Source organism: Drosophila willistoni (assembly GCF_018902025.1).
Source record: "Drosophila willistoni isolate 14030-0811.24 chromosome 2L unlocalized genomic scaffold, UCI_dwil_1.1 Seg139, whole genome shotgun sequence".
NCBI classification, from domain to species: Eukaryota; Metazoa; Arthropoda; class Insecta; order Diptera; family Drosophilidae; genus Drosophila; species Drosophila willistoni.
Window position 1 is genome coordinate 771,408 of NW_025814046.1, and position 27,327 is coordinate 798,734.

The 27,327-nt window shown below is 31.8% G+C and overlaps 1 protein-coding gene across 1 annotated transcript in view; it reads left to right on the forward strand.

Annotated features, from left to right (window-relative positions):
* Positions 1–27,327, forward strand: part of LOC6638266 (G-protein coupled receptor dmsr-1) — a 65,022-nt gene that overhangs the window by 5,835 nt on the left and 31,860 nt on the right. Inside the window, exon 3 of the mRNA XM_023176030.2 lies at positions 21,518–21,638. The gene's annotated coding sequence lies outside the window, so the exon portion shown is untranslated. The remainder of the gene's footprint in view (positions 1–21,517; positions 21,639–27,327) is intronic.

Genomic DNA, 27,327 nt, shown 5'->3' on the forward strand with positions numbered 1-27,327 from the left:
CAATTGATTACGAGTGAGTCTTACTTTAAGGATAATGTAAACAATGAAACAACGTGGAAAAAGATTTCTTATTCAGAACAATTTTGTTTCTCTTGGGAGAATGATTCTCTTGAGTGGAAAGAGAGATGAAATCTCAAGCTCAATTTAAAAGTCATAAACAGAGCCTTTAGGGAAAAAGATTGCAATGTTTTCTTCACTAATTTGTGTTTCCTTGTAAAATGGGTACATTTATTTTGGTCAGAAGTGGGCAATGGAAGCTTCTTTTACCATATGTTTTTTATCAGAATGACAAAAACGAGTTCACATAGCCATGATAGTCCATTGGAATCAACAAATTTTCAAGTCTAAACTTTGAAGCTAGTAAAACTTGCAACGTAATTTATTTTGATTAAGTCAGATAGCTTTCATTGAGTTAAAAATGTCAATAACTTTGTTGATTCTTAGGCGATTCTTTTCAAAATAAATATTTATTAGATTTAAGCACCCATTATTGTTGGTGCCAAATTTCATTAATATACGGCGACACATTATAAAGAATTTAAATTAATATAATCGCCCCCAAATTAAATAACTTTGGTCAGAAAATCTTTCGTTTCGTTTTTGATGCGATGGTCGGTATCGTGTTTAATTGGTGTGTCTCAGAAATTGGTAACGACCGAAATGTTCTTTGATTGTTTAAAAATCTTCCCACATTTCTTTTACCATTTGAACCATATTGCGTTTCTATCGAAATATGAATGAAATTAAGTACTGTTAAAACAAACTTGGATTATTTTTGGTCCCAATTGCATTTAATAAATTGCTAAGAATGTTTGTTCTCATATTAAATTTATTTTTTTTACGAAAACGCCTTTGAGAAAATCGATTCGACTGCTTGCCAAACGTTACCAGAGAGTCCGCGAGTAGGGTCAAAAACAAAATGTCGGAATTTTTCATGACACCAACATTTGCGATGGTAGAATTCAAAAACAAATTGATTCAAAATCTCTAGAGATGTCTCTTACCTTCCCGTGTATCTGAAAATTAATGCTTAAAGAGCTCGTTTCAGTTTCTAGAAACAAAATTCTACTCTTTAGGGAAATAAGGGTATACAAACTTCCGTATGGCTAAAGTTAGAACGACACTCTGTTTTTATACCATACACCCATAGGGTGAAATGGTATATTAAAGTCGTCAAAATGTATGTAACAGGCAGAAGGAAGCATCTCCGACCCCACAAAGTATATATATTCTTGATCAGGATCAACAACCGAGTCGATCTAGCCATGTCCGTCTGTCCGTCCGTCTGTCCGTCCGTCTGTCCGTCTGTCCGTCCGTCTGTCCGTATGAACACCTAGATCTCGGAGACTGTAAGAGCTAGAGCCACCAAATTTGGTATGTAGACTCGTGTTGTATGTAGAGTGATCAAGTTTATTTCAAATTTTTGCCACGCCCCTTTCCGCCCCCGCAATTTAAAAAAAGCGTTTATCTCAAAAACTATTCCAGCTAGAGCCACCATATTTGGTATGTATATTCGCTTAGTAAATGCACACATTTTGTATGTATGAAAATTTGGCCACGCCCTTTTCCGCCCCCGTAATTTCAAAAAATTGATTATCTCCTGTATTTTTTTACCTTATGCAACCAAATTTGGCACACTTAAATTTAATACTAATATCTAGCAAAATACCAAATTTGATCAAAATCGGACAAAAAACAGTCGAGTTATGCATATAAACGTTTTTCCATAAGGCCGGAGTTGGCCGTTGGCTGGTGGGGGCGCTAGGGTGCTCGTCTGATTGAGTGAGCGAGATACTAAGATATGATTGTAAGAAGCATGTGAAAATGCATTTGTTTAATACAGTTGAAATATTTGCTTTACTGGTGTATGGTATACCTAAGTCGGCGAGACGACTTACTTACTTCATTTATTATCCTCCCTGCTATTTTTTTTTACATTTTTTCTTCAAGTTGATATCTATGTATGTACATGATGAAGATATTTCATAATTTGTCTTACAATGGATAGAGCATTAAATTCATAAAGATAATTTGACTCCCCTAGAGTTTAAGTTTAAATTTAAACTCAAGTTCTGTAATATATTGATAGGTCAGAAAAAATAGAAAATTGTATTCCCCAAATAATTTAGTCAGTTTTCGCTTCACATTGAATATGGAAATGAAATGTAAAACTTTGTATATTTTATTTATTTTTTGCAATTTCATTTATGGAAAAATGAATTTTGTGTAAATTGGATGACTTTTCTTTTGCTAACTTTCAATTTTTCTTTCCTTTTTTTCTTTTGGTTTTTATAGAGATTGTAATAACGACTTTTAAACCCCTCTTCTTTTACCCATCACTTGTTTTTTATACATTCTCGTTCACATCAATAAATCATTACGTACATGAATTTTGTTCAAGTTTCCAATTGATTGAACACTTGATCTAACAATTTTGGGCGTAAATCCCTCAAACTCGTTAAAACGAATGTGAGATGCGAGAGGTGTAAGTTTGGGGATGAAAGGTGATGCCACTTGAAAGTTTAAGCCAAAAAGAACTTAGGGTTGCCATCCTCTCACTTAACCCGCAAGCCTGCTCCTCTTCTTGGTTGCCATGGCTGCTTTAATTAAGCAAATCTTTGCCCCTTTTGAAATGGACGATTGGCAAAATGTAACAAATGGCTGACAAGATAAATGATAATTTGCAAAGAAAACAAAAAATTGAAACCATCAAAACAAACTCAAAATTAGAAAAAGCAACAACTGAGGGAATAATTTTAATTAAAAAGAGCATGTCTTCAATTAGTTTTACAGATATACATAGACGGCTGGCAAAGAGATAAAGAGAGAGAGAGAGAGAGCGAGAGGGAAAGCACAGTGAACTCATCATCTGAGTTAAATGAAAATTAAACAAAATTTATAGCTTCGACTCTTTCTCTATCTCTGAAAAGACCAAGCCCCAAAAAGCAAAAGAGAGACGAGAGAGGGGGAGCATATTCTGACTGTTGCTGTTTGCTTTCAACAAGCCGTAAATATACAAATAATAAACAATTTTTTGTTCCTTCTCCGAGAGTAGAGCAGATGTCTGTTGTATCTGTACTCTGGGACTCTCTCAATATTTGTTTGCGCCTCGAAAAATGAAACTCAAACCCACTTGAAATGTTTTACCCATTCGAATTTGTTCGTTTGGTTGTGTTGTTTTGTTTTTATTCAGGGTTATAGTTTACTTTTGCCCCCTTGTTGTTTTTGCTTTTTTTTTTTGCAACCCACTTATTATATTCTAGGGCCTTTTTCTGGCACTTATGAGATGCTGCTGGTTAAGCATTTTCGCCCCTTACATATCCGTTTATGGCAACGGACTTTTTATGGCCATGTTTCACTTAGTATTTGCCCTGACCAAATAACAAGCAAAACCCAAAAAATTTCCCATTGCGTTTAGGTTGTAGCTAAATTTATGGTAATATTCTGCACAGCTTGGCCATTGTTCAGTTAGCCAATTGTTGAAAGGTGCCAACAAAATATAACAATGCAAATGGAAAATCGAAGCATCGAATACCTTTTAGTTCTGGGAAATTTGTAAATTGACTTTTGAACAAACACTAACTGTGGTTTCACCTAAAAGCTTTTGGTTTTTCAATTTAATCATCTTATTGCGGCTTTCCTTTTAGTAATTTTGGGGATTGAAATGATTGCGGGGACAGTTTTGTTAAAATTCGTTCTAGAAACTGGAAAAAATGTCGCCCAATGTTCATTTTTAAAAACATTTATAGATTTTAAGATTAAGAGTGCAAAATAGATTTGTATTGAAAAATTGTTATTGTTTTGCCAACAGGACTTACAGCTACATTTCAAGTAAAATATTGATTCATATTCATTTGTTTTTCTAACCTGGCAATTCCAGCAAAGGGATTGGTCCAAAAAGAATAACAAAAAATCAAAAAAAAAAAAAAAAAAATTTATGAATAGCAAAAAGAAATCAAGAGGGAGTGGGAAGTGGTGGCTTTAGAAAAGTAAGAAGAGATGTGATTGCAGTTGACAGCGTTCGAGTGTCAACAGTCTGTATCATTCTTTTTTTTTTTTTTGGTGCAACACCGGCCACCCGAATAGAGGCAGATACACAGAGAGAAAGAATGTTATTACCGACTAGTTTTTTCCATTAAGTCTGTTCTTAGTTGTAGAATGGATTTGACATTGCCATCGTCGGTTTTTGCTTTCCATTTTTTTTTTCTTTATGTCACAGCTGCTTTAATGCTTCTTGTGTTGTAAGAGCCATTGGTTGGCCACTCTTCATACAAATCTACTTTGTCTTCACCTTTTAGTCTTAAAAAATAACAACTGCCTGAGCATTGTTGAAGCTTGTGATTTCCTAAGCCTTGTTCTAAGAGGATTGAAATTGGGACAGTTTATTTAGAAAGTTCTTCCAGTATCTTGGTTTGAAAAAATTCATGTAAATTACGTAAGATAGTAAATGTAAATAATTAATGTATACAATTTGCATAATTTTTTAAACAGCTGACAAGATTGGCAGAAATATTTGAAAAAACTCCTAAGTTTTTCTTGTCAAACGATCCTGAATACCACTTGAACTAGTTGTGAATTACTCAAAAAGTAGAGAAACAAACGAGATAACGATAAGACCTTGGAGCTATTTTATAGTTCAACAAATAAGTTATGAGTTAGTGATAGTATTTAATAGTAATCTGCTTTGATTTTAATTATTCTGATTAATTTAGTTTGTGGTGCCCTCAATAATAACTTACTAATAGGTGTTAGTAAGTTATGTTACTAAGCTAGTTTTATTAGTTTTAGTCCGAATTGCTCTAGAAAAATCAGTTTCGACTGGAATACGCAATATTAAATAACAGTAGCAATTTATTGTAAATTTTCAAAAGTTTTCAAAAACCTTTTTAATGTTTAACTTTTTAAAGTTCTTCTTCCATTACCATTCTTGAGTGTTCTTTATGATTTTCTCCTCTTTCTATTTCATTTGGTTCTACTTATTGTGGTTTATCTTAATTGCTATCTTAAGGTCTATCAAGCGATTATAAGACTATTTATTTAGTTTAACCAAACAATTCAATTTATTATAGAATTATTTTGCAAATGATTTCACCTAATTGAACCCAACATCTGGCTAATAAAGCTTTGCATTTGCTGTGGTCGATAATGACCGCAGTTGGGTTTTTCGTACCCAGTGGAAGTCAGGAAAATTGTATTTGGTTTATTTTGTTAATTTTATGTTTTCCAATTTTCGTGTGTTGGCACACGCAAGAAAAAGAAAATGAAGCAAACTTTGTTGTTTAGCATTTGAACTTTGAATTGCCATTTATTTGGGTTGAGCATTTTTTTTCTTTTTTTTTTTTTGCGTTTTGTTTTCAACAGAGAAATTATTGCTTTTTAGGGTCTCATTTATTTGCATTGGAGTGTCTAGCCGTCTGAGGATTGCATATAAATTGCCCAAATGCCTAAATTTGTGTTACATTACGTTTGCCAGGTTTCTCTTCGTTTGGTTTGGTTTTTTTTTTGGTAATTGTATTTAATGACATTCGAGGCCAATGTGTCAAATGACCATTTTGAGACAATTAAATGACTTGACACTTGAGTGTGAAGAGAATTTTTAAGTCGCAATGATGACCACACAGAAGCACATTAGCAACCATTAGTCAGCAAGTCCTTGAACTTTTCTTCTCATAGTATTCGTAGTCATTTTTTATTTTCTTGTGGTCTAGTTGAATTAAGCCATCGATTCGTGTATCCTATATCAAATTCGTTGAAAAGCTTTCAGCATAACTTTTTTTTGTAACAAAAAGAAGTTCACTTAGGTCGCAACGCCGTCTCGTTTTGCCTCCTACTTCATCATCTAGAATTTTTGTTCACACTTTCCTCTCACTTCCTTGTGCGTGTGCTTTTTGCATTTCGTTGTTCTTTTGTGTTATGTTGTATATGATGAGTTTATAGTTTTCATCGAGATATTTGAAGAGTGAAACATTTTTATGACCATGTTTCAATATCCATTAAATGCCAAACGTGACTGAAATTCATAAGCCCACCCAAAAAGAAAAAGCAACCCAAAACCAACCACAGAGAATGTGGGTTATGTTGAGGCCTCATAGCCTGTGGGTGTGTGTGTTTGTGTGTGTGTGGGTTTTTTGACTGAGCAAAACAGAAAAACCTTTTCTCGGTTAGGACCATTCAACGAACCAAAAAACATCTGTCTGAAATCAATTTTGTAATATGTAAAGCACGTGCTTTTCAAGTCCATTTTCTACATATATCTCTTGCCGCCTTCTTCTTGGTTTCTTTTATTTTATTTTATTTTATTTTTGGTCCGTTTCCTTTTGAGGCTTATTCTAATTGAAAGCCACAGACTTTCCATTCGCTTTCACCATTTGCCATAGTGGATTCGCTTTCTTTTGTATGAAGATAAATTGTGCAGGCGTAAAAGAGAATAATTTGCAAAACAACTGACGGCATGGATGAGAATGATAATGATTCCCAGGAGTCGTTTTGCATTCCATTAAATTGACAATTGAATTTTCGTTTGCGCCTTTTGGGTATGCAACAGTTTTGAGACCCTTCTTTTTACCTACTTTGCTTACTTTTTGTTATTCTCTCAAAAACTGTTAGACTGAACAATTTGTTTATCTACATAAAACTACATGAAGTTGTATGTGTTTGCCATTCTCGGCATAAAACTGCACTTTAAGCTCTATTAAATTGGCAGCTGAAATCAAAGCAGACTTCTAATACCTGCTAGTTGAATTTTTTTTTTGCTGCCGGTCTAAAATCGTAAAAACTATCCTTCTGCAAACTAACTAGCTACCTGCGTTTTGGCTTTACCATTCAAAAAATGCTGTAGTTTGAGTGAGGTATGTATGTGTATCAGTTTCGTGTTCATTAACAGTGTTTAAAAGACCAGCTTTGGTTTCCCAGTTTTTTTTTTCCATTACATTTTCATTTACCATTTCTTTTTCTGTTCAAACATTTTTCTTCCTTCAGCAATTTCAGTTACCCTTTGAAATGCTTTCATTGCACTCAAACTGGATTAATTTCATGTGAAACTAAATGCACTACAGTACTTTACATTTTTCTTGAATGAATTTAATGCACATCCGCTTAGTGTCCATCTTTGAGATCTTATTTTTGCCTCAATGGAGAAATTTGAATGAGTAACTTTAGCAATTTATTTCGTTTGCCTTAAAGCCCCTTATAGTCTTTACTCCTTAAGTCTCTTATGTCTAATGCAGCATTATAGTGTAGACCAGAAGCCAAAAGTCTATGCAAATCCATGGGGAGCACGTAATGCCCTACAGCTTTGATAACACACTCGACATCCTTTGTTTATGCCTAGGAAATTGGCACATTGCGAAGCTTAACTAAGATCACAGAATCCAAGACTCTTATGACTTAACTTTAATTTGAAACACGATGTGATTGGCAATGTCCACACAAAAGGTTATCAATATGAAATAGAAGCGGATGAGGCGCTTCTGTCTTCAATCGATTAGTTGCAGATATTCTTCAATGGCCAGGTAAGCCTTGTAGCCAAATAATTGTATTTGCACAACAATGGAAGTGAACAAGAACAATAGTAAAACGTAACAGATGTTACCAGATGTGGCCAATAGCCGTTTTGTTTGGCATTTTATGGTCCTAGAATGACCCAAAAAGAGCGGTTATGAAGTACTCTTAGCTTTCTATCTCTCTCCTCTCTCTCTCTCTCTATATATATATATGTATATTATTTTTTCTGGGCCCTTTACATTTGGCTATTTGTTCATTTTTCCCATTATTTTAGATCTGTTCCTTTTTTTTTTTTTTAATTACTGACCAAAAATGGTTTCAGCTTTGTTTGCTCTGGTGTGTAAAACGAAATAGTTGACCGGCATTTCAATATGTTTACTCTGTGTAAATATGATGCTTTGTTTTGTTTGTTAGGTAACTGGTTATTTCCATTGTTTTCTGCTGCGTCAGTTTACAAAATAATTTTTTATATTGTATACACAGATAGATAGCAATTTGTGCAATAAATGTGGAAAAGTGTTTGAAAATACAATAGGTAGACTATTTCAAACATATATATATCTATCAATTATTAATATTCATTGTTTGTTTGACAACAAGTCTACAATCAAAGCTCTCATTCATGACAATCCTGGCACATATATAAAAATATAAAAAAAATAGTTATACTTTTAAAGTTGCTCACTAAGATAATGCTATTATAATTTTCTATGGTAATTTATCTTCTGTAATAATTAGTATTGATATTTTTCACTAATTGGTAGGTCCACTAAGAACTGCATCTGTTAATGAACTTCAATTAAAAACGTTCCCTAACTATACAAAATTTCTCCAAGAGTATCTGTAAGTCTCCAAAGTGACATCTGTACATCAACAATAGTTTTATGTAACACTTTGAAAAAATGGTCCTTTTTTTTAAACTCTACAAACTCATCACTGCTTTTCAAAATTTATAAAGACAGCTGTACTGGTTTGTTTACGAACAACATTATTTGATAAGTCTTCACAGGTCTATGTAATTCAATTCTGATAGCTATTTATTAAAGTATCTACAAACTCTCCACAACTCATTGAATTGCATTATGATTTTGGTAACATGGGTCCATTAATCCAAGTCTCTAGATCACATTAACATTACTTGAACTCCTCAAAAGTAGCTAAGATCTGCAATTAGCATCAACTCTACAAGCTCTCCACAATTTATCAAAACTCATCTTTGATTTTGGAAGGCTAGTTCAAAAATCTCTCCAAATTCTCAAAATTTATGTTTTTTTCTAGTTTAGAAACTTTACAAAATCTCCACAGCTCTCTAAATTCCATAGAGTTAGTTTTTTTGAGTCTTTTCCATTGTCCCGTATGTATCTCCAAGAAAATATTCGAAAACTCAATCAATTAAATAAGTCTACAAAGTATCCAAAATCTTCAATCATCAATAGATCATATAAATTAAAATGCTTTTAAACAATAACAACTTTTTAAGAACTTTCGAAAACATTTTATTAAAAAAGAAGCTGGAGAGCTTTGCATATGTTTAAAATAAATTTTCTGTGAATTAATATACATAATATTGCGCATACGTCAAGTGGCTGCTCAAATTTGAAATCTCACTATTACGAAACTGACAAAAAAAAATTAAGTTTATTGATTTTTAAAACATTGAAGTCAAAAAGTTTTTTTAAATTCGACAATGTTTTCTTAAAAAACTTAATAAAACAAATTACGCTTACAAAAAAAAAAAATAGATTGTTCATTTTCCAATCTCTAATAAGTGTTTCTATTAAAGTACTGGATCAGCTCTGTATAAACCCTTTAAAAATTAAAATGCATGCAATAAAGGTAACGTTTTACAGTTTTTGTAAGCAAAAAAGTTATGTGGTAACCATATTTTTCGTATTTTTACACCATTTATTAAAAAAATAACAACTTATGTATGAATTTATTTTCATAAAATATTTCTAGCTTTAATTTGCTTAACGAAAACATATATGTATGTACAAGAGCTGAGTCTGAATAAAAGTTTTATTATAACCATGGTTAAGGGCTGCACAGCTGTTACCAGTTGCTGTAGATTTTGCGGTTTGCCATTTTAAAGTTAATAGAAAGCCAAAATGAAAATTCAATTAATTCGAATGGCACTTGAGCAAATAAATCAAGCTGTCTTAAGTGTGATGCGGTCAGGACAGAGTCTGTGCTGGCTGTGGAATGGAAGTGGCTCCTTCATTAAACAACACATAACATAACGTTATATAACAACATAACGACAAGTGACTTGACGGAAGCGTTGATAAGGGTCGGTCGGCCTGAGAGCAACATGAACTTTGACTTTGATTTGTTTGTAAGAAACTTATTCTCGTTGGTTTTTTTGGTTTTTCTTTTTTTGGTTATTTTCTTTTATTTAGATTTCAACTTGGGCCCCGAAAGTCATTAGAACTTTAAGTGCTATAAGTTTTGGCCAGAGAGCCATTAATTAAGCAAATGAAATTGCTCTCATGACAATTTAGTTTTGGCATGTGGCATATGTATACTCTTAGCTTGGCAATTATTTATCAATACAAGGTCAAATGACTAATAGATTTCCTTTCGATCTTCAGGTTTTGCATATAACTGACACAGAGATATTTACTTGTTACTTAGTTTTTTCCTTATATATAAAAACTGAAATAGAAATTATTACGTATACGGCACGTTATTCTCATCTTTGCGCCTACAAAAAATGAACATTCTGGGCAACGTGTCGTATGATTATTATTGATTTTGCATTAATCATCCGACACGTTGTACAAAATATAATCTTTTAATCAGTTTGTTTTTAGCAATTAATGTAATTTGAACTCAGTACCTGTTAAAAGTTGTATACTTTTTTAAGTGTTTGACTTTTTTGTATATTTTTAATTACTTATTACATTATATAATCCGCTGCGTAAGAAATAAATGCAAATTATATATTAATTAAATATGAATTTCTTCTTCTGTTAAATTTTCACATGACAGATATAAATGAATACAGTGCTCAGTAACCTTTTCAACTTTCTTTGTGTATATATGTATATCAACTATTTGTGTTGACTTTGTAATTTACACAGAACCATCGACAGTGGTGACATGAGTTTATTGCCTCAAAGATGAAAAAGCCAGCAGGAAATTACAAGGAGATTGAAATACAAATCACCCAGCAGATTTTAATTTAAATAAAATAAAGAGACTTAACATTTTAATTTTAATAAAAACAAAGGTCTATTTATTTGCTTACTAAGAAAACATCTGTGGCAAAACAAGTAAATGGCTTTTAGCAAATTTTAATAAACTTAGTAACTTTTAATTAAGGAAAAAGTATTCACACTCTCTATTATGACCTCGAGCAATATTTTATTAAATTAACTCTTCCAGCATTTCGCAAATGAGAAATAGTTTAATATAGAATTCTATATATATGTTCTATCTACATATATATGTATGTGTGTCTGTCTAACATTTCATTGGCAAAGTTTTTGCTCAGCTTAAAGGCAATATTTTCTTCCTCGAGTGTTAGAAATATGTTTATTATGCCATCAAGTGGCCGCTGTGACAGGAAAAACACAAAAAGAAAAAGAAAACAAAGAAAAAACAATAGCAAAAAAATTGATAGTAAAATAAATATAAATTAATCGCTTTACCCAGCTCTCCCCCCTTTCTAACCCTAAGCAATAACATACCGCTGAAATATCTGCAATGAATATAAATTGGAACTCATGAGTGGAATAATTAAAAATATGTTTAAAAATTCTTAATGTTCATTTTACGCTCCGTCTCTCTTACTCGCTCTGCTTCTCTATGATTCTCACACTCTCTTGTTTTCCGCAATTTAATTGAGCATCAGGAATTTCGTATTCAATTTTTTTGCTTTTGGTTTTTGAATTCCAAAAAAAAAATCTTAAAACTGTAAACAAATGAATAAATTTTCGTTGTTGTTGCAAACATTTCATTGACAGAAATTCTACTGGCTTGTGTTTAGGCGGAAAAAGTTTTTCATTTCGCCTTTTTTGTTTAAGAAAAAGTTTTTGTTTTTTGCTCGAAGACATAACTTTTGCGTACGTGCTTTAAAAATTGGCATATGACAAGTTCATTTAGCCGTGATTTATTTTTGTCAGTACCAATTTTTTTTTTTTTGTTGGCTTTAAATTGGGTTGTATTCAAAATATCTTACCGGACCATGCAAATATAATAAATTTAAGTAAAAAAGTGATATTTTGTAACAAGAATTTAAAAGTTTGTTCATCATTTTCACATTTTCAATCACATTGGGATTCATTAAATTTCACACACTTTAAATGAGTCCTGTAACATGGTCTAGAGGGGAGTGAAAACAGGTAAGTTCTCATTCATCACACATAACTTTACCACACAAATATATACCACACTATATTGTGGTCTTTCTAATGAAGTCTCCAAAAAAGTGCAAAAGTCTGTGCCTAAGTATTTAATAAGATTGCGTTACTTTATGAAAACGATGAATAATAAGCTTCACAAATTATTCAAAACTTAGAGTAGATAAAAAAGAGTTATTGGGATAAAAAGATCCACCTTCTGACACGTTAGGCTAAATTTTTATAGAAAAACTGTTGCCAGGCATTCCTGAAATATATTATTAATATATAAACTGAATATTTAAGTTGCTAATTTATTATTACAGAAACTAAACATAATTTTTAAGCAAAAATCAATCTTTTTGATGGCATTTTCCCAGATTATCAAAGTGCCAAAATGAGTTTTTTTGTAAGAAAAAAAAAGAAGGAGCTTGAGTTTTGGAATACGAAACAGTAACAGCAATTGAGAAAAACACTCAATTTTGCAACTAAATTGCTACAAATTTCTTTTAATGCATTAAGTTTATCGTTTTCCTATTTAGAACAGAAATAAACGCCACATAAAAACAATCGGCTAAAGTTTGTTATCCTAAGGTTATGCTTATACCCACAATGGGCATCCCTATTTTCCTCTTTCACTACTTCATTGCTGAAGGATGAGGCCCAATTAGTTTTCTAGTTTGAATAAATAAAAGGTGGGCAATGAATAGAAATCCTGTGGTAAATTCCTTAGAGCGTATTTACTTGCTTGACTACAAAAAGAGAAAAAAGTTGACTGGAGGGAAAGGTGAGGCAGCTTGAACACTAAGCTAGAGAAAAGCGCACAGGTTGTGCTTCTCTAAAGAGAAGCAAACACTTGAAGTAAAAAAAAAAAAAAAGCATCATGAAATGAAACAAAATTAACATGCCAAAGTGTTCGGATTCATTATAATAATGATGATGATGATAATAATGACGATGTTGCTGGGCATAAACAACCTCAGTATCCTACCCATCAGTGTTCTGGTTAAAGCTAAAAAGTTTCGCAACTTGTCGTTAGTTTGTCTCAAACCTTCTTCTTCCCAACGTTGTTCTTTGCCATCTTGCCCCATACAATTTGCATCGTTTGCATAATTTTCAATGAAGGCTGAATAGTAAGTAAGTAAGTAAGTAAGAGTATGACATGGTTCAAATTCAAGGCACAGTGAGCTTCTGGGGTTATACGATAAACCAGCATTTACTTTAAACATGGTTTTCCTTTTTCTCAACTTAAACAATAAAAACAAAAAGAGAAAAAAAGGCTGATGTCTTAGACAAATCCAATTGAAGGTAAGTGAAGAAAACTTCGTACTTCTCGCTAATGAACAATTTGGAATATTTTGCCCTTTCAACGTCTTCGTGGGGACAAAAAACTTCTTCTTATCCAAAGTCAATGAACTAAGTGAACCGAAGAGAAAGAACAATTAGAATCCGTTTTATTTTGTCTTAATTAAGTTGTTGGCATTGTGCAAAAACTTTTGCTTGTTATGCATTTGGTATTCAAAGCTGCTAAAATATGTGTCTCCAACAGGTCTCCAAAGGGAAAATTAACACAACAAATTTAATGATTCTTAATGGTTCTGATTTAAAGGGTAACCAAAATTTATCGATTCAAAATTATTGGGAATTATTAAGGTCCATATTAAGAGGACAAATTTCACAGTCAGTGATCAAATTAATTGGTAAACAGTAAGGTCCATATTGAAAGAGCAGATTTTACAGCCAACAAATGAAGAAAACTTCTTAAAATCATAAATAGAAAATTGGGATACTTCTATTCTTATTTTTGGTAGTTAGAACATTTTGAAAAGTCATCATCATCAAATATAGAAAGTCTCAACAAGTATCCAAAATGTCTCAGGTTTTAACAACAACAGAAACAAAAAGGTAATCCAGTTGATTGGGTGTACAATTTGTTTAAAAGAAGGCATAGACAGAAACTGAGAAAAAATGTTTGGAGATAATATTTCTTATCATTTTATTTTTAATTTTGTTAGTTCTAAAAGCATTCTAAACAAAAACCATTGCGAAAACAAATTTTAAAGCAATTTAAATAATTTACAAAATGAAACCTACATATGTATATAAAATAATGTGAGATGGCTAAATTAAATCACAAAAACAAAAATATAGAAAAAAAAATATCAAAGAAGCTAACATCGGCTATGCCGAAGTTTATATACCCTAGTAGTCCTTGGTAATAATAATTTTACATGTTTGTTTTCTGCAAGTCAATTCATCAATATACAAAGAAAACAATTTTACTCTCTATTTTACAATTTGTTCTTCTTTCCTCATTCCCAAAGCAAAGCAACGCACGTACAGTTTATGTAGCGTTGCGTCTGTGTGTGTATGCATGTACTCTGTTGATGACGAAAGACGTAGTAGACAGCAAACAGCGCTGCCGGCAGAGCTGGGAGCAGAGTCGATTATTATATTGACTGTAACTTGTGTTATATTGTTATATTTATCCGATCACATTCAAATTTTGGGATCTGGGGTTTATATCCAATATTATCACATATGTAAATTTCATAGCATACTCCAATTTTTATGAAAATGTTTCTTCTAGTTCTTCTAGAGCTATATGATATAGTGGTCCGATCCTGATGGTTTTCATACTTTATTTTTCCCGGGTAATAAAAAACGCTGAAAAAAAATTTCAGCCCGATAGCTCTTAAGACGGCTGAGTAAAACGCATACGCACAGATGGACGGACAGACGGACGCCTCCTTCTGTGCGTTACAAACGTCTGACCAATTTTATAATACCCTCTGCAAGGGTATAAATATATATAAACGACACATTATAAAAATCTCTAAAAATGTAGTTAAATGATGTTTGAAATCTATATTTAATCCAAAGTAAATGAGAAAATAACATTTTAGCAACTTATTACTCATATTACAAAAGTCTACAAATTAAAAACTAGTAGAATATCGTTAGAAAATGAAATTTCATTAAAAATAAATGTGAAAATAACACTTAAACAACATTTTCCATGCTCCAGCTCTTTTAGCTCTTTAACTACTTCTAACTCACCACATCCACAAAAACTGAAGGATATTGGATAACAACGTCACGGTGGGTGAATGGGTGATGAAGCAGATTTGCTTGCATTGGCTTAATTAAGCATTATTTGGTATTATTCTCGAATGCATTCACTCAGAATGCATTCCCGCTTTTCGAGTGCAGTCATTAAAATGGTTCACCAAATTAAACTCGTCTCGCCATAACTATTGTGCAGAAATGAAATGAAATTGTTTATCAACTCATCAAACAATATTGAACGAATGTTCATGGTAACGGATCAAGTAATTGCGCAGGATGTGTCAAACAAGTCTTTAATTTACATAAATTAAAACGCAATAAAAACTCTGGGCCACAATGAATTGCCATTTGCCATGCCAGGACGAGCCATCCCAGCGATTCTAGCCACCCAAGCCATGGTAAGAACAAAAGAATATTTATTATTCACCTTCTGGCAACTCTAAACACAATTTAGACAATAAAGCAATAGGCACGCAAATTCTCCTTTTTCTTCTTTTTATTTTTCTCTTGTTATTTATTACTTAATTAAAGTCTATGAATTAAGCCTGGAGCGGGGGGGGCGGAGCTAAAGGGGCAGGTTGATTAAAAATGAGCAACGTCGGCAAAAACGTTTTCAAATTCATTGATGCCTGAAATGACTAAATGGCCAACGCCAGCAGTAATAATAATAATATTTATTCAAAACAAAAGGGCAGCTAAAACAAACTAATCAAATAATGTTAGTTGTAGATTAATTATTTATGCAAATGAAATATTTGGTATGCCAAATTATGTTTCATCAATGTAATTATACAAGTCATTTAAGTGACCTAACAATGCGTTTAGTATAATGACTGTTCATTTTTACTTAGCCATAACGAATGTGACCATTGTATCGGCAATTAATAGTTCCATTAATAGAACTTACTACGTCAGGCAGCGTTTATGCAAAGAGATGGTCATACAATAGATGAATGAAAGTCTTTTATCGAAGACCCAACCACAAAGGTGTAAACTTTGCCATTTGGATGATGTCCTAGTTTTCTATATTCCATGCTTAAATAAGAGGATATTTGTTTCTATTGTAGCAAAGTTATTTATCTTTACATTCAAGTTATCAAAACTATGTAAAATCCTTTTAAGAATTTCGTTCAAATTGAAAGTTTACTGTAGACAAATTATTTAACTTTAACTCATTTTCGGTCACTATTCGACTTTTCGAAGAGTAAGAACAGTACAAATTCTGTATTTTATTTATTATATTGAAATCAAAAATAAATAATACAGTTACTTATTTTGATTCTTGACTTTTTAAATAAAATACAGTTTTTCCCTCCTATTTAAGTTTTTGGTCTTTATTTTTTCGATGAAAAAATCTGCTATTATTAAAATATAGCTATGCAGACAATCTACTTATAAATATCCTTGAGCCTGCACTTTCAGCAGCTTTGCAATTATTAATAATACCAACCAAAATCAATATCATTATTATAAAGAGGTATTTTAATTAAAAAGATTAATTGAGAGTTCATTTAAAGACTGTAAACAATTTAATGAGAATATAACCGGGATTTAATTTAGTAAAGCTTATAAAACGAGAAGATTAAATATACATTTTTATGATTTCGAAAAGTTTTGTCTCTATTGGCTGTTCAAAAATTATATCCAGTTGTTATTTTTCCCATCCCTTAACTATTCAAATTAAAACAGGACTTGCTTTAGAATCAAATTTGTTCAATGTCCACTTAAAAAGTACTTTAAAAATAGCTAAATTTGTGAATCGACAATTGGCTTAGTTGAAGGCTAGAGCTGAAATTAAGGAAAACTTTTCTATAAAACTCTTGCAACTAGAACATTTTGCACACTTTGTTTGCTTCCGACCAGCTGCCAAAATTTCTCGCTAGTTTTAATCCATGTGGTAAATTTCCACAGAATTAATGCAAGAACAACAAAATATTTTGATGGTGTTATCTAACTCTAGTGGTCAATGTGCTTTAGGGTTAAGAAAGCAAAAACAATTTCATTGATTATAATCAATTTGATCAGGCATAACAATAATATACATATATGGATGAGTAGGTCCTTCCTTCCGTGTATGAGTTTATATATGAGAAAACATCGCACACCCATTTTGACAAGCTTCATTAATTGCATATGGGTATTCAGTTGCCTGTATCTAGAAATCTGTATACACATGCATATATCTGAATATATATTTCAATATATGTATTGTGTTTCCTTTATTTTTTTATGATGAATGAGTGCCATGTCTGTGTGGTTAGTGTCAAATGTTCCTGTTCGGGAATATGTTGCGAAAAACTGATTGTTGTTGTTGGCTGGTGGTGGCGCCATTAAGACCACACAGAACCGGGTAAGGACAATCAAAGTAAGGACATCACACGGTTTTGTTTGTTGGTGCCGTTGTTGTTGTTGCTTTGGTGATTTATGATAAAATATACAACTTGCTTTCATTTGTCAATTTGAACAGTCAGCGACGACGACAACGACCAGCAACATCAGAGTCAGCCACACCTCGAGGCTCGAGACCAAACAAAAACACCCAACAGCCACAATGAAATGATGTTCGATAGAGTTGCATTACCGATATCAAGATACTCTTTAAATGAAGTGTATAAAATCAATTGCAAAGAGCCGGGAAATCTTTAAACCATTCTCTTTTATCAATGAAATGTTTAGTGCTTAGCTGTCTATGTAAAACTCCTTTTGAAGTAAATTATTTGTAATGAAACGCTTCCTTTCCTTCCATTCGTTTCTTCCTCACTGTCTCTATAAAACTGTTAAGGTAAAAGGATTGCAAAGTTTGAAACTTCTTCCATTTTCTACAAATCTCTAGATCAAATATTATAGGTAGTAAATCAAACTGACTCTATTGTCCTTTTAATGCTGTTTAATTTACTTTTTGCCTATCGTGTTACATGCATTAATATACTCTTTCATTCGCTATGTTAAAGGGTATTAAAAAATCAAACAAATCGCCCGTTATTTGTGACATGTCTTCGCAGTTGTTTGCTCACATGGGCTGAGTGTAGCAAGAAGAAAATGTACTAAATTGTCGCATTAGCTTTCTTCATATACATACATGCATACACACACATACATATGTATGTGTATGTGGGTGTAAATATGTAAAATAAATGTAGATAAAGTATATATAAACTGTAGATTGCTATTGAAATTGGGTGTCGTTTATTGTAGATTTGAAAATTGAAACGCCAGAATCGTTTTTCATATTCGTTTCAAATACGAAAGACTTAAAGAACTGAACTTTAAAAGTCAGCTAACCAAACAGTTCTTTCTATAAATTATATATTTATGATTAACTGCATAAGCATTAAGTATTAGCATGACTTAATGCCTATGCAGTCAAGCTCATGCCATGAAAATGTATGACAGACATTGACAAAGGCTAAGTCAGGCGAGTCAAATGGAAAACTTGACTTCTGGTTCCAACATAAACTCATAGCTATTGGGATTTAAATAAATTATGTGAGAAATATATTGATTTATTGGCATTGGTTATAGATTCTAAGAGTCAAACAAATGTTTAACAAATTTCTCATAAGGATAAAGTAGAAATTTAAACAAATTTACCCCAAAGTTGTTATAGTTGTGGAACAACTTTGACTTTACTTTAAAACGATGAATAGACTTAAAACAAATATAAATTGCAAAAAATGTTCCTTTGCCAAGAATATATGATATGAGTGAATCTTTATTAAATTTAGTTAAACGGGACATAACTACATCTTGTAAAAAGACAAAGGCTAAGATCGATCGAAAAGTTTACTTAAACAGGATCATTGATATCAAAAAATAAGCTTAAAGGGCCTTAAAACCTTTTTATAAACCTATTTAAAAATTTCACTTTAGACCACGACCTTTTTGAAACTTTGCTTAAGGTCAATCTTCTAAAGAAGGTTAGCACGTCATCTGTATAGAACCCACTAGTGTCATACTGGCTATTTTTGAGCTACTGAAATATACTTCTTGAGAATATTGACCTTGAGTCGGCTTAATCGCACTAGTTTATTTTTATAATTTTATATTTATGTACATACGTCTTCTTTTTCATCTTACTTCTCCATTAATCAGTAGCTTATTTTTATGTGCTTTGATTTATTAAAATTATGTATACGTATATTATTTCATCTATTATACTAATAAGATTATTTTTAAGCTAGAAATTTCAACAAACGAAATGACTTTTAGTTTGCTTTGTTTTAATTTAATAAGCATCGACGTCAATGATAATATGGTTATGATCAATAAAAGCTTATAACTAATCAAATACAAGATTACGACGTCGATCTTCTTAATATTTATAAATCTCGTGTCACAATATTTGTCCTCAATGGACTCGTAAACCACTTAACCGATTATAATAAAATTCGCACACCTTGTGCAGTTCGATCTAACTTGAGAGATAGGATAGTTTAAATCTCAAATTTTAATTTTTCAAAAGCGGGCACAGCGAAGCGTGGCAGGGTTTCTAGTAGCTATATACATATGTATGTATATAATTGTATCCTAAAAAAAAGTCACTAGAACAATGAGAACCGGAAAGTACATATTTATGTATATGCCAAGTTAAATAAAATATTAAAGTTTTACTCTTTGTTTTGTTTTGTCTCTTATTTTTTTTTTTGATAACCTTGACTAAGGCGATTTTTTAGTAATATACTTTTTATAGAAACTTATTTCTAGAAACTAATTTGGTCCTACAAAAATGCACATTTTTGATTTATTTTTATAACCAGACTGATTTTTCAACTTTCTGACTATTCTACATTTTTAGGGTAAATCAAATTCAAGTAGCTTAAAAAAAAAAATGAATCGCCTTCTTTATAAAGTTTTTTGTGACTTCTTTTATTTTATCCAGTCCCAAGGTCAATTATGTGTGCTCAATCTTAATATTATTTTCGTTAGAAACAAAGTTTCTTTGTCAGGTTTTTTACTTTTTTACTTAATTTTTGTTTTATCTTTCTTTTAAGCGTGACAACTGCATTGAATGGCCACAAATGATTGAGATATTTAATATTAGTCGTTGTTCAATGATCCCCTTATTGAGTTTTAGTTTAATGCGAAAATTTTCCATGGCGAAATTGTGAAAGCTGCAGCAGCCTCTGCTGGTTCTGTCACAGCTGCGAATTCCTACACTGCGTATACGTTATAACAATTTTATTAAAGGGATAGAAACAGAAAACCAAAGAGAGACTGAAAAAGAAAATGGTAAAGTCAATGGAATTCGTTCATGCGTTGCTTTTTCTGTTTGCTTTTCAATTTGTTTTCTCTCTTGTCTGTTTGTGAAGTGCAAAGAAGTGTAAGTTCCTCTTTGGCACTTGGTTTTTTGAGCGTTAAACTGTAGTGAAGAATTGAGAGACAGAAAAATGGCCAGAGGGTTACTTTAACAGCAAATGAAGGTAAGTGAATGGCTCTTGTCTGTGTATATCGTAGCAAAAGAAGAGCTTATTTGGGTGCAAGACAGGGAACTTCGTGACAGTCACAGACCATCTAGTTTTTTGTATATAACTCTTAGACTTTTTGTTTGTTTTTTGTAGGCAATTGACCTTGAGGAGTGGCAAGGCTGGTCGCATGAATTGTTATCAGATTATGACTGGTCTGACGGGGCCCCATTGTTTGGTTTAAGTTGTTAATGACACCACTGGCGTCATCCGATGATGGCCATAATGATGAGGATAATGCACTATAGGCCACTCATAACAATAATGGCAACTCTGTGACAGTCTGTTAAGTTGATTTCTCTATAATCTGGCTGCTGGCAATATTCTGATATTGTGAGGCTGTGTGTAATTGTTATTACTTGGACTTTGGGTAGTTTTTTTTTATAGTACAGACTTTATGTACATGATGTTGAAATGTGATGCCGTTGCTGTTGCTTTGTCATCACAAAGTCAAAGGCCTTTAATGTGAGGCAAAACGAAACCAAACCAAAGTCAATGTTCTGTATCAATAAAACACGCAAAGGTGCACTGAATTGCCTTTCTCTCTCGCACATTCCTTTCAGTCCTCCTTCCTTCCTTAACACTTTGAGAGCAATCAGGGTTATTGCTTCGGTTTCTTGTCAAACTTTTCCATTAGACACGAATAATTTAAGTGGATACATATATCGGTCTATGTATGTATATGTATATGAGAAAATGTTCTTTCAACTTTAATGAATGTTTAATAAGGATAAGCGGCTAAGGGCAACAAAGAAAATTATACCAAAAATGAATGAGGGAAAGAGCGACTTGCGAATAACCGATTATCAGATTTTTTTGTAGCATACTTTTTTGCTTGGAAAATATTTTCATTGTTTGTTAAAAATAAAGTTCAACAAACTTTTGTCTTACATACATTAAAAACAAAAAAAAAAAAAAAAAAAACACGCGAAATTGAAATTGTGCCGACAAAGTTTGTCAACAAAAAAATGTTGTTTTTGGCTTAAAAATTTAATGAATTGATTAGCAAACATTTATCATATGTTACTTTTTTTGTGTTTTATTTTTAATGTAATTAATTTCGCAGCTAACCAGTTTGATATTTCTCTTGTTCTATATCAGATATCTCACTTGGCTTTTTTTTTCTTTGTTTTTTTGTAGCTTTGGTGGCGCCACTAATTTGCATAATTAAATCTATTCTGAGGTGTACAACAATATATGACAATGATAATGATGAAGATAAAGACAAGATAAGTCTCGAAAGTCACCACAACCACAGGAGGTAAGTCAATTTCTCTATACTTTTCTCTACGTCTCTCGCCTGCTCTCTCCCCTCAACTGGCGTTTATTTTTGTTGATGTTTAATAGAGAGTAAAATGCCAAATAAATTTGCATTGCAAATCTTTTTTTTCCGCTTTGAATTTTTATAGTTTTCTGGGTGTGGGCGACTGTGATTGGAATTTCCAATAATTTGGTTTTGTCTATGGATGTGGATGGACGGTTTTGGTTACCCCCCCTTCTCAAAAATACTATTAATTGCTCATCAGATTCTTGACTAACCGAAAGAATGTATTTACTTACATCTTTCAAAGCAATTAATTACAGCAACATAAACGTTAACTGGGAACGAGTTTGTTTTCTTCTTTGGCTGGCGTTATAGGAAACCAATCAATGCGAGACTTTATTTATGGTCAACACACATGAGGCCTAAGGCACTTTGATTATTGGAGCCCTTGCAGGCCCAAAACTAAAAAGTGATTGGTTACGGCTTTTTTTAATAGTCCGCTTGTAGCTTTGAAGTTGATTGAAATTTGTTTTCCCAATGTATCATTCTGATGCAGATATTGATAGGTACGTCAAAGTATCAAATGAAACATTTTTTCATAACCAAAGCTTTCCAAAGGAATGCAATTTTATCCCATTCCAAATATCCCTTAATAAAAAAGCCTGGCTTACAAAGTAACTGTAGACTTATTCAGTTTGAAAGCGACAATTAATGTGAGAAATGTCAAAGAGTCAGTTAAAAAAAAAAACACATTTATTCGAATTTTTTATGTGAATGAAGTTTTTGCCAATTTTTGTAAGCGGCAAATAACAAGAAATGAAGATAGTTCTATATAAAGTAAAACATTTTTAGAGTATTGAGCTTTAAATATTTGTTGACCTGTCGTGCTTTGCATACTTTTCTCATTCCTAATTTTCAAATGTTGCCAACCACCACAATACTTTTCCATTTCAGAAATTGAAATCAACTTCTTAAACATAATAAAGGATTATCTTAAGCTTTAACCTTTCAAGTTCTTAACGATGATGAGCTTAAGTCAATTTTAGACCTCAATTTATGAACTGATGACATTCCTTTATGTAAGCCTTACCAAAAAAATGTTTCAAGAAAGTTAGACCTGCATTTATTTGATTAAATTATACTAAAAGAGTCAATGAGTTGCATGAACAACTTTTTCATACAACATATTATAACCAAAATAACTGAAAACTTTTATGCAAAGTTTTTTGGTTTATAAATAAACTTCTAAGAGATGCAAGACTTTAGCCAAATACTTTACTTTGCAATGACAAAGTTAAGAAAGATTTTCAATAAATTCTTTTGGCTGTGGCGAATTTTGTGTGGGCAAGTCATAAGGATTTATTTTCAATATATTAGCCAAGATTTACTTCGAATATAGACCACACATAAAAACCCCTTTTGCTGATGAAAAAATGTAATTTATTAAGCTTCTAAGAATTCCTAAGCCTATAGATGCTTTGCGAATTGGGCAGGAAAAAGTTACCTGCTATTGCATATCCTGTAATCGTAGACATAGAAAGGGAATATTCGTACTTTTTAAGGAATCCATATGAAGTTTGCACTAAGATGCTGATTATGTGACGAAGTTTTACTTAATTCCTTTCACAAAGTTTTAAATTTTTCGATAAAGTTTGCAAGAACATACACTTGGCATAAGCGGAGTTACCTCATTTAATACTTAAGTACAGTGAAACCTCGATATAACGAATCTGAGGGGGATCGCAAAATTATTCGTTATATCTATTGATTCGCTATAGGTACTGAAATGTAAAACCTTAGTCCTTTCAAGGGACTTAACAAAAAATTCGTTATATTGGGTTTTTCGTTATAACGAAGTTCGTTATATCGAGGTTTCACTGTATAATATCAACCAGGACAACCTTAGAAGGAATCTAAGGGGTCACCTAATGTACTCTACAGTTTCAACTATTTCGTATAGGGCATCTCGCATTCGATGCTACAATTTTATAATCAGATTTACACATGCTTTGGCATTATTTTTGTGCGTCATCCACTATTCACCCTCTTTACTTCTTGCGTTTTGGTTACGTTTTCGGTTTCCTGGCTCATGTCATATTCACACACGTGGGCCACGCCCACATGCAATTTATTTCACTTGATTGCCCACTGAGAATTCCGTTAGTGACAATTTCAGTGACAGACCTCAAATCTTTTTATTGCCTTCGGGGCCATAAATATGCAATGGAATAAAACACATTGCGAGGGATTCAGCGACATTGGCGGCTTCTCTTTAACACATTTGATAAGTGCAACTAACCCACGAACCAATAATAATATGCATATACATACATATATAGTATCGACATATATCAGCAAAAAAAAAAAATATGAAAAAAATAAACTGAAGGCCACAAAAAAGCGATTGCACTATAAAGGACATAAGTTCGCTTTAGACTAAGAGCTGGGTAAACACTTGAAACTGAAATTGCTGGGCGAAAGTTTTTGATGCATATATGAGATAAGTCTGGCCTAGACGGAAAATCCACTTGCCACACTCTCATGCATATAATCAACTTTGTGAGCTCTTGCGAGGATGCAGATGAACTTAGTTTCTTTTTTTTTTTTTTGCTTTCTCTCCTTAGTTACTTTTTGTTATTCTGATGGGTAGCAAATGGCAACTTCTTTTGTTTCTTGGATTTAGGATGGGGCGGTAAACGTGACCGGAAACTATGAAAATAGAAACAGTAAACGAACTAAATTTTAATGAAAATAGACTAAAGAACTTAAGCTTATAAGAAAAACATGCTAGTTTTTCAACAAATTTCGATGTTCATTGATGCATTTTATATTATTTTTTGCAAAATTGTTGAGCAAATTGCTTGACTAACAAAAGTTAACTACAAACAATTACTATCAACAAATTACTGTTGTTAGCAAATAAGCAAATTTAGGTTTATATTAAAAAAAAACAATGATTGTTATGATAAAGAGAAGCAATTAAAATAATAACCAATAACCAATTAGCAAATAAGTTAAGGAAGTAACCAGGTATGGCAGAGAAGGGTAGAGAAAGGCAGAGCTTATTTGTATACCTTTTTTTATGAATTCATTCAATAACTTAATGAATTTAAATCATTTAAAGATTAAGTTTTGTTTTACTTATTTAAGCGATTCACTTAGAATCCTAGCTAGGTCCTTGAGTGTCGACTTGCTTATAGTCTTGACTATACATCTTGTGTCTCGAAGTAAATCTTTCCTTAATGATTATATTCAATCTCTCTTTTTCTCTTTTTTTACTTTTCTTTTTCTCAATTAACTTGGTTTTTAATCAAATTAGTTGTTCTCCATTTCGTTTAGGTCGATTAGTCAGATAAAAACCAACCATTCGGTTGTGCCTAATTTAAATTTTCTGAGCCTTCAATTTTTCCTCGCTAAGATTGTACACCGATTAGACCAATTTTCCATTGAATTGACTTGAATTCGCTTTGGTACTGTGAAAAGAAAACAAACCAATAACAAACCAAGGGGCTGATATTTATTCAACGTTGGTTACTCACATGCCTAAAGCATAAAGTGAAGTCCATCAACAATCAGTTCTGAAATGTTTTGTTGAACAAAGAAATGCATTTTGCAGCCATGGTAACGATGGTAAAACATGGTTTTTGCAGGCAGCAAAAACAGATAGCGGTGCACTACAAAGAGGTTTACGAAGAGCACAGACTAGCCCAGAGCATCAAATGACAAAAGGCAAATAAAGAATGCAGGAGTAACATTCCACTGTACCCCAATTGTAGCCTTCACACTGTGTAGTTCCAACAGTCGAGAGCAGATTCTGGCACATAGAAACTATAGAGCAAAGAGTTAACCGCAATTTAGAAGTCAATTGCATCTATGATCCTTGTACTCGCTCGTTTTACCTCGACTCAATTTTGGTACTCACGATAAATGTTTATTTCCTTATATGAAATTTGAAATGCATTAAAAGCAGTTTGCAAATAAACTTCCAGCTCATATTTGCATTAGCAAACGATTAAATATTAAAATGAACCTACCTAAACCGCAAAACGAAATAATTTAATCAAAGTAACTGTTTAGATTTAAACATTACACTGTTTGTAATAATTACCTATAGAAAATTTGTTGACTAGATAAATAACTCGATATATGTAAATTCGTTAATTGAAATTACTAAAATTGTAATGATTTTAAGCCATAACATAACAAATTATTTGGAATACACTTTGCGGCATAAATTAAATGCAATTAAAAGTGTTATGATATACAAGGTAAATATCATAACAATATCAATATTTTTGTCAAAGAATCCAATTATCAATGTCTCAATTGCTTCAATTGGAGTTCAATTCATTTTAATAATTAATTATTTAACACATTAACTAATTGGCTTAATTGGGAGTTTTTGTTGTTGGTTAAGAACAGGATTTAAACTTTGTCAATCATATTTGCATGCTTATTATGAATTTAATTGACATTTTAATTTTGATTATACAAAAGAAAGCATTTAAAATTTGAAAAAATCCGCTGTAGAATTTCTCCATTATATATTCTTTAACTGTGACATAATAAGTTGGCAATATGAAATGAATGTTAAGCGATTTATTTACACTGAGCGACAAAATGTTAGCAAGTGGACTAAATCTATGAAAAACTGTATACAATTAATTTTCAGGACACTTCAAATAGAATGTGTTACCCTTAGCTTAATACTAAAAAATAAAGCCCCGAGTAAGCCTAGCAAATGCAATTGGCTTCCATACTTAAGATTTTTAATCCCCAAAAAAGTTAATTTAATGTTTGTTAATTTACCAAATTGCAATCTAAACATAGCGATAAATTAACAATTACTTTCTTAAGAAGATTCTGAAAAAAATCTCAAAAAATACTAAATTTTTGAATCTGTAACTTTGACAAATTTTAAGCAATTTTTAAAAGTTATGAATCTTTTTAAAAAGCTTTTAAATTGGAATTGTTAGTCTTGCTAAATATTAAGTTATCTTTTCAAGCAAGACAAAAACGTAAAAATATTCCACTAAATCTTAATTTTATAAAGCTTTATTTTAGACAATTTTTAAGAAATTAAAGAAATTAAAATTACCAAAAGAAATTATTTTAAAAGTGTCTAACAAATTCTCAAATAACTATAACTTTACCAATTTGTAATTTTGTCAACCAGTTTTTTAAAGTTCATAATAACTGTATTCGAAAATAATTTTTTAGTTTGCATTAAAGTCTTTAAAACTAAAATTTGGCAAATTTTTGCTAAAATATCTTATTATTAGGATTATGAATAATTTTTTATTTCAATAATCGAGTTGAAAACAATTTAATCATACATAAACATAGAAAATTGCTATTTTAATTTGCATTAAATACTTAAAAAAGGTCAAGGCAATTATTTTTTAAAGCTTAAAAGCTAATAAAGGTAAAAAAATAATTTGGTATTCAAAATTTACCAAATGTTTAAAAATGTGAAGTTCAAAATTTGCAAAAATGTTTAAAAATTAAACAATAGCAATAAAAAAGCATTGTAAGAAAGAAAAGAAATTTTTTTTGGAATTGCATTGATTTTTTTTTTATAGTTATGAATGAGACTTTAAGGCTTTTGCCTTTCACAAAATATTTCGTCTAATGAATGATACTTCTGAGAACACTCAAGGCTTATGGATTTGTTTTTTGCCTTCTT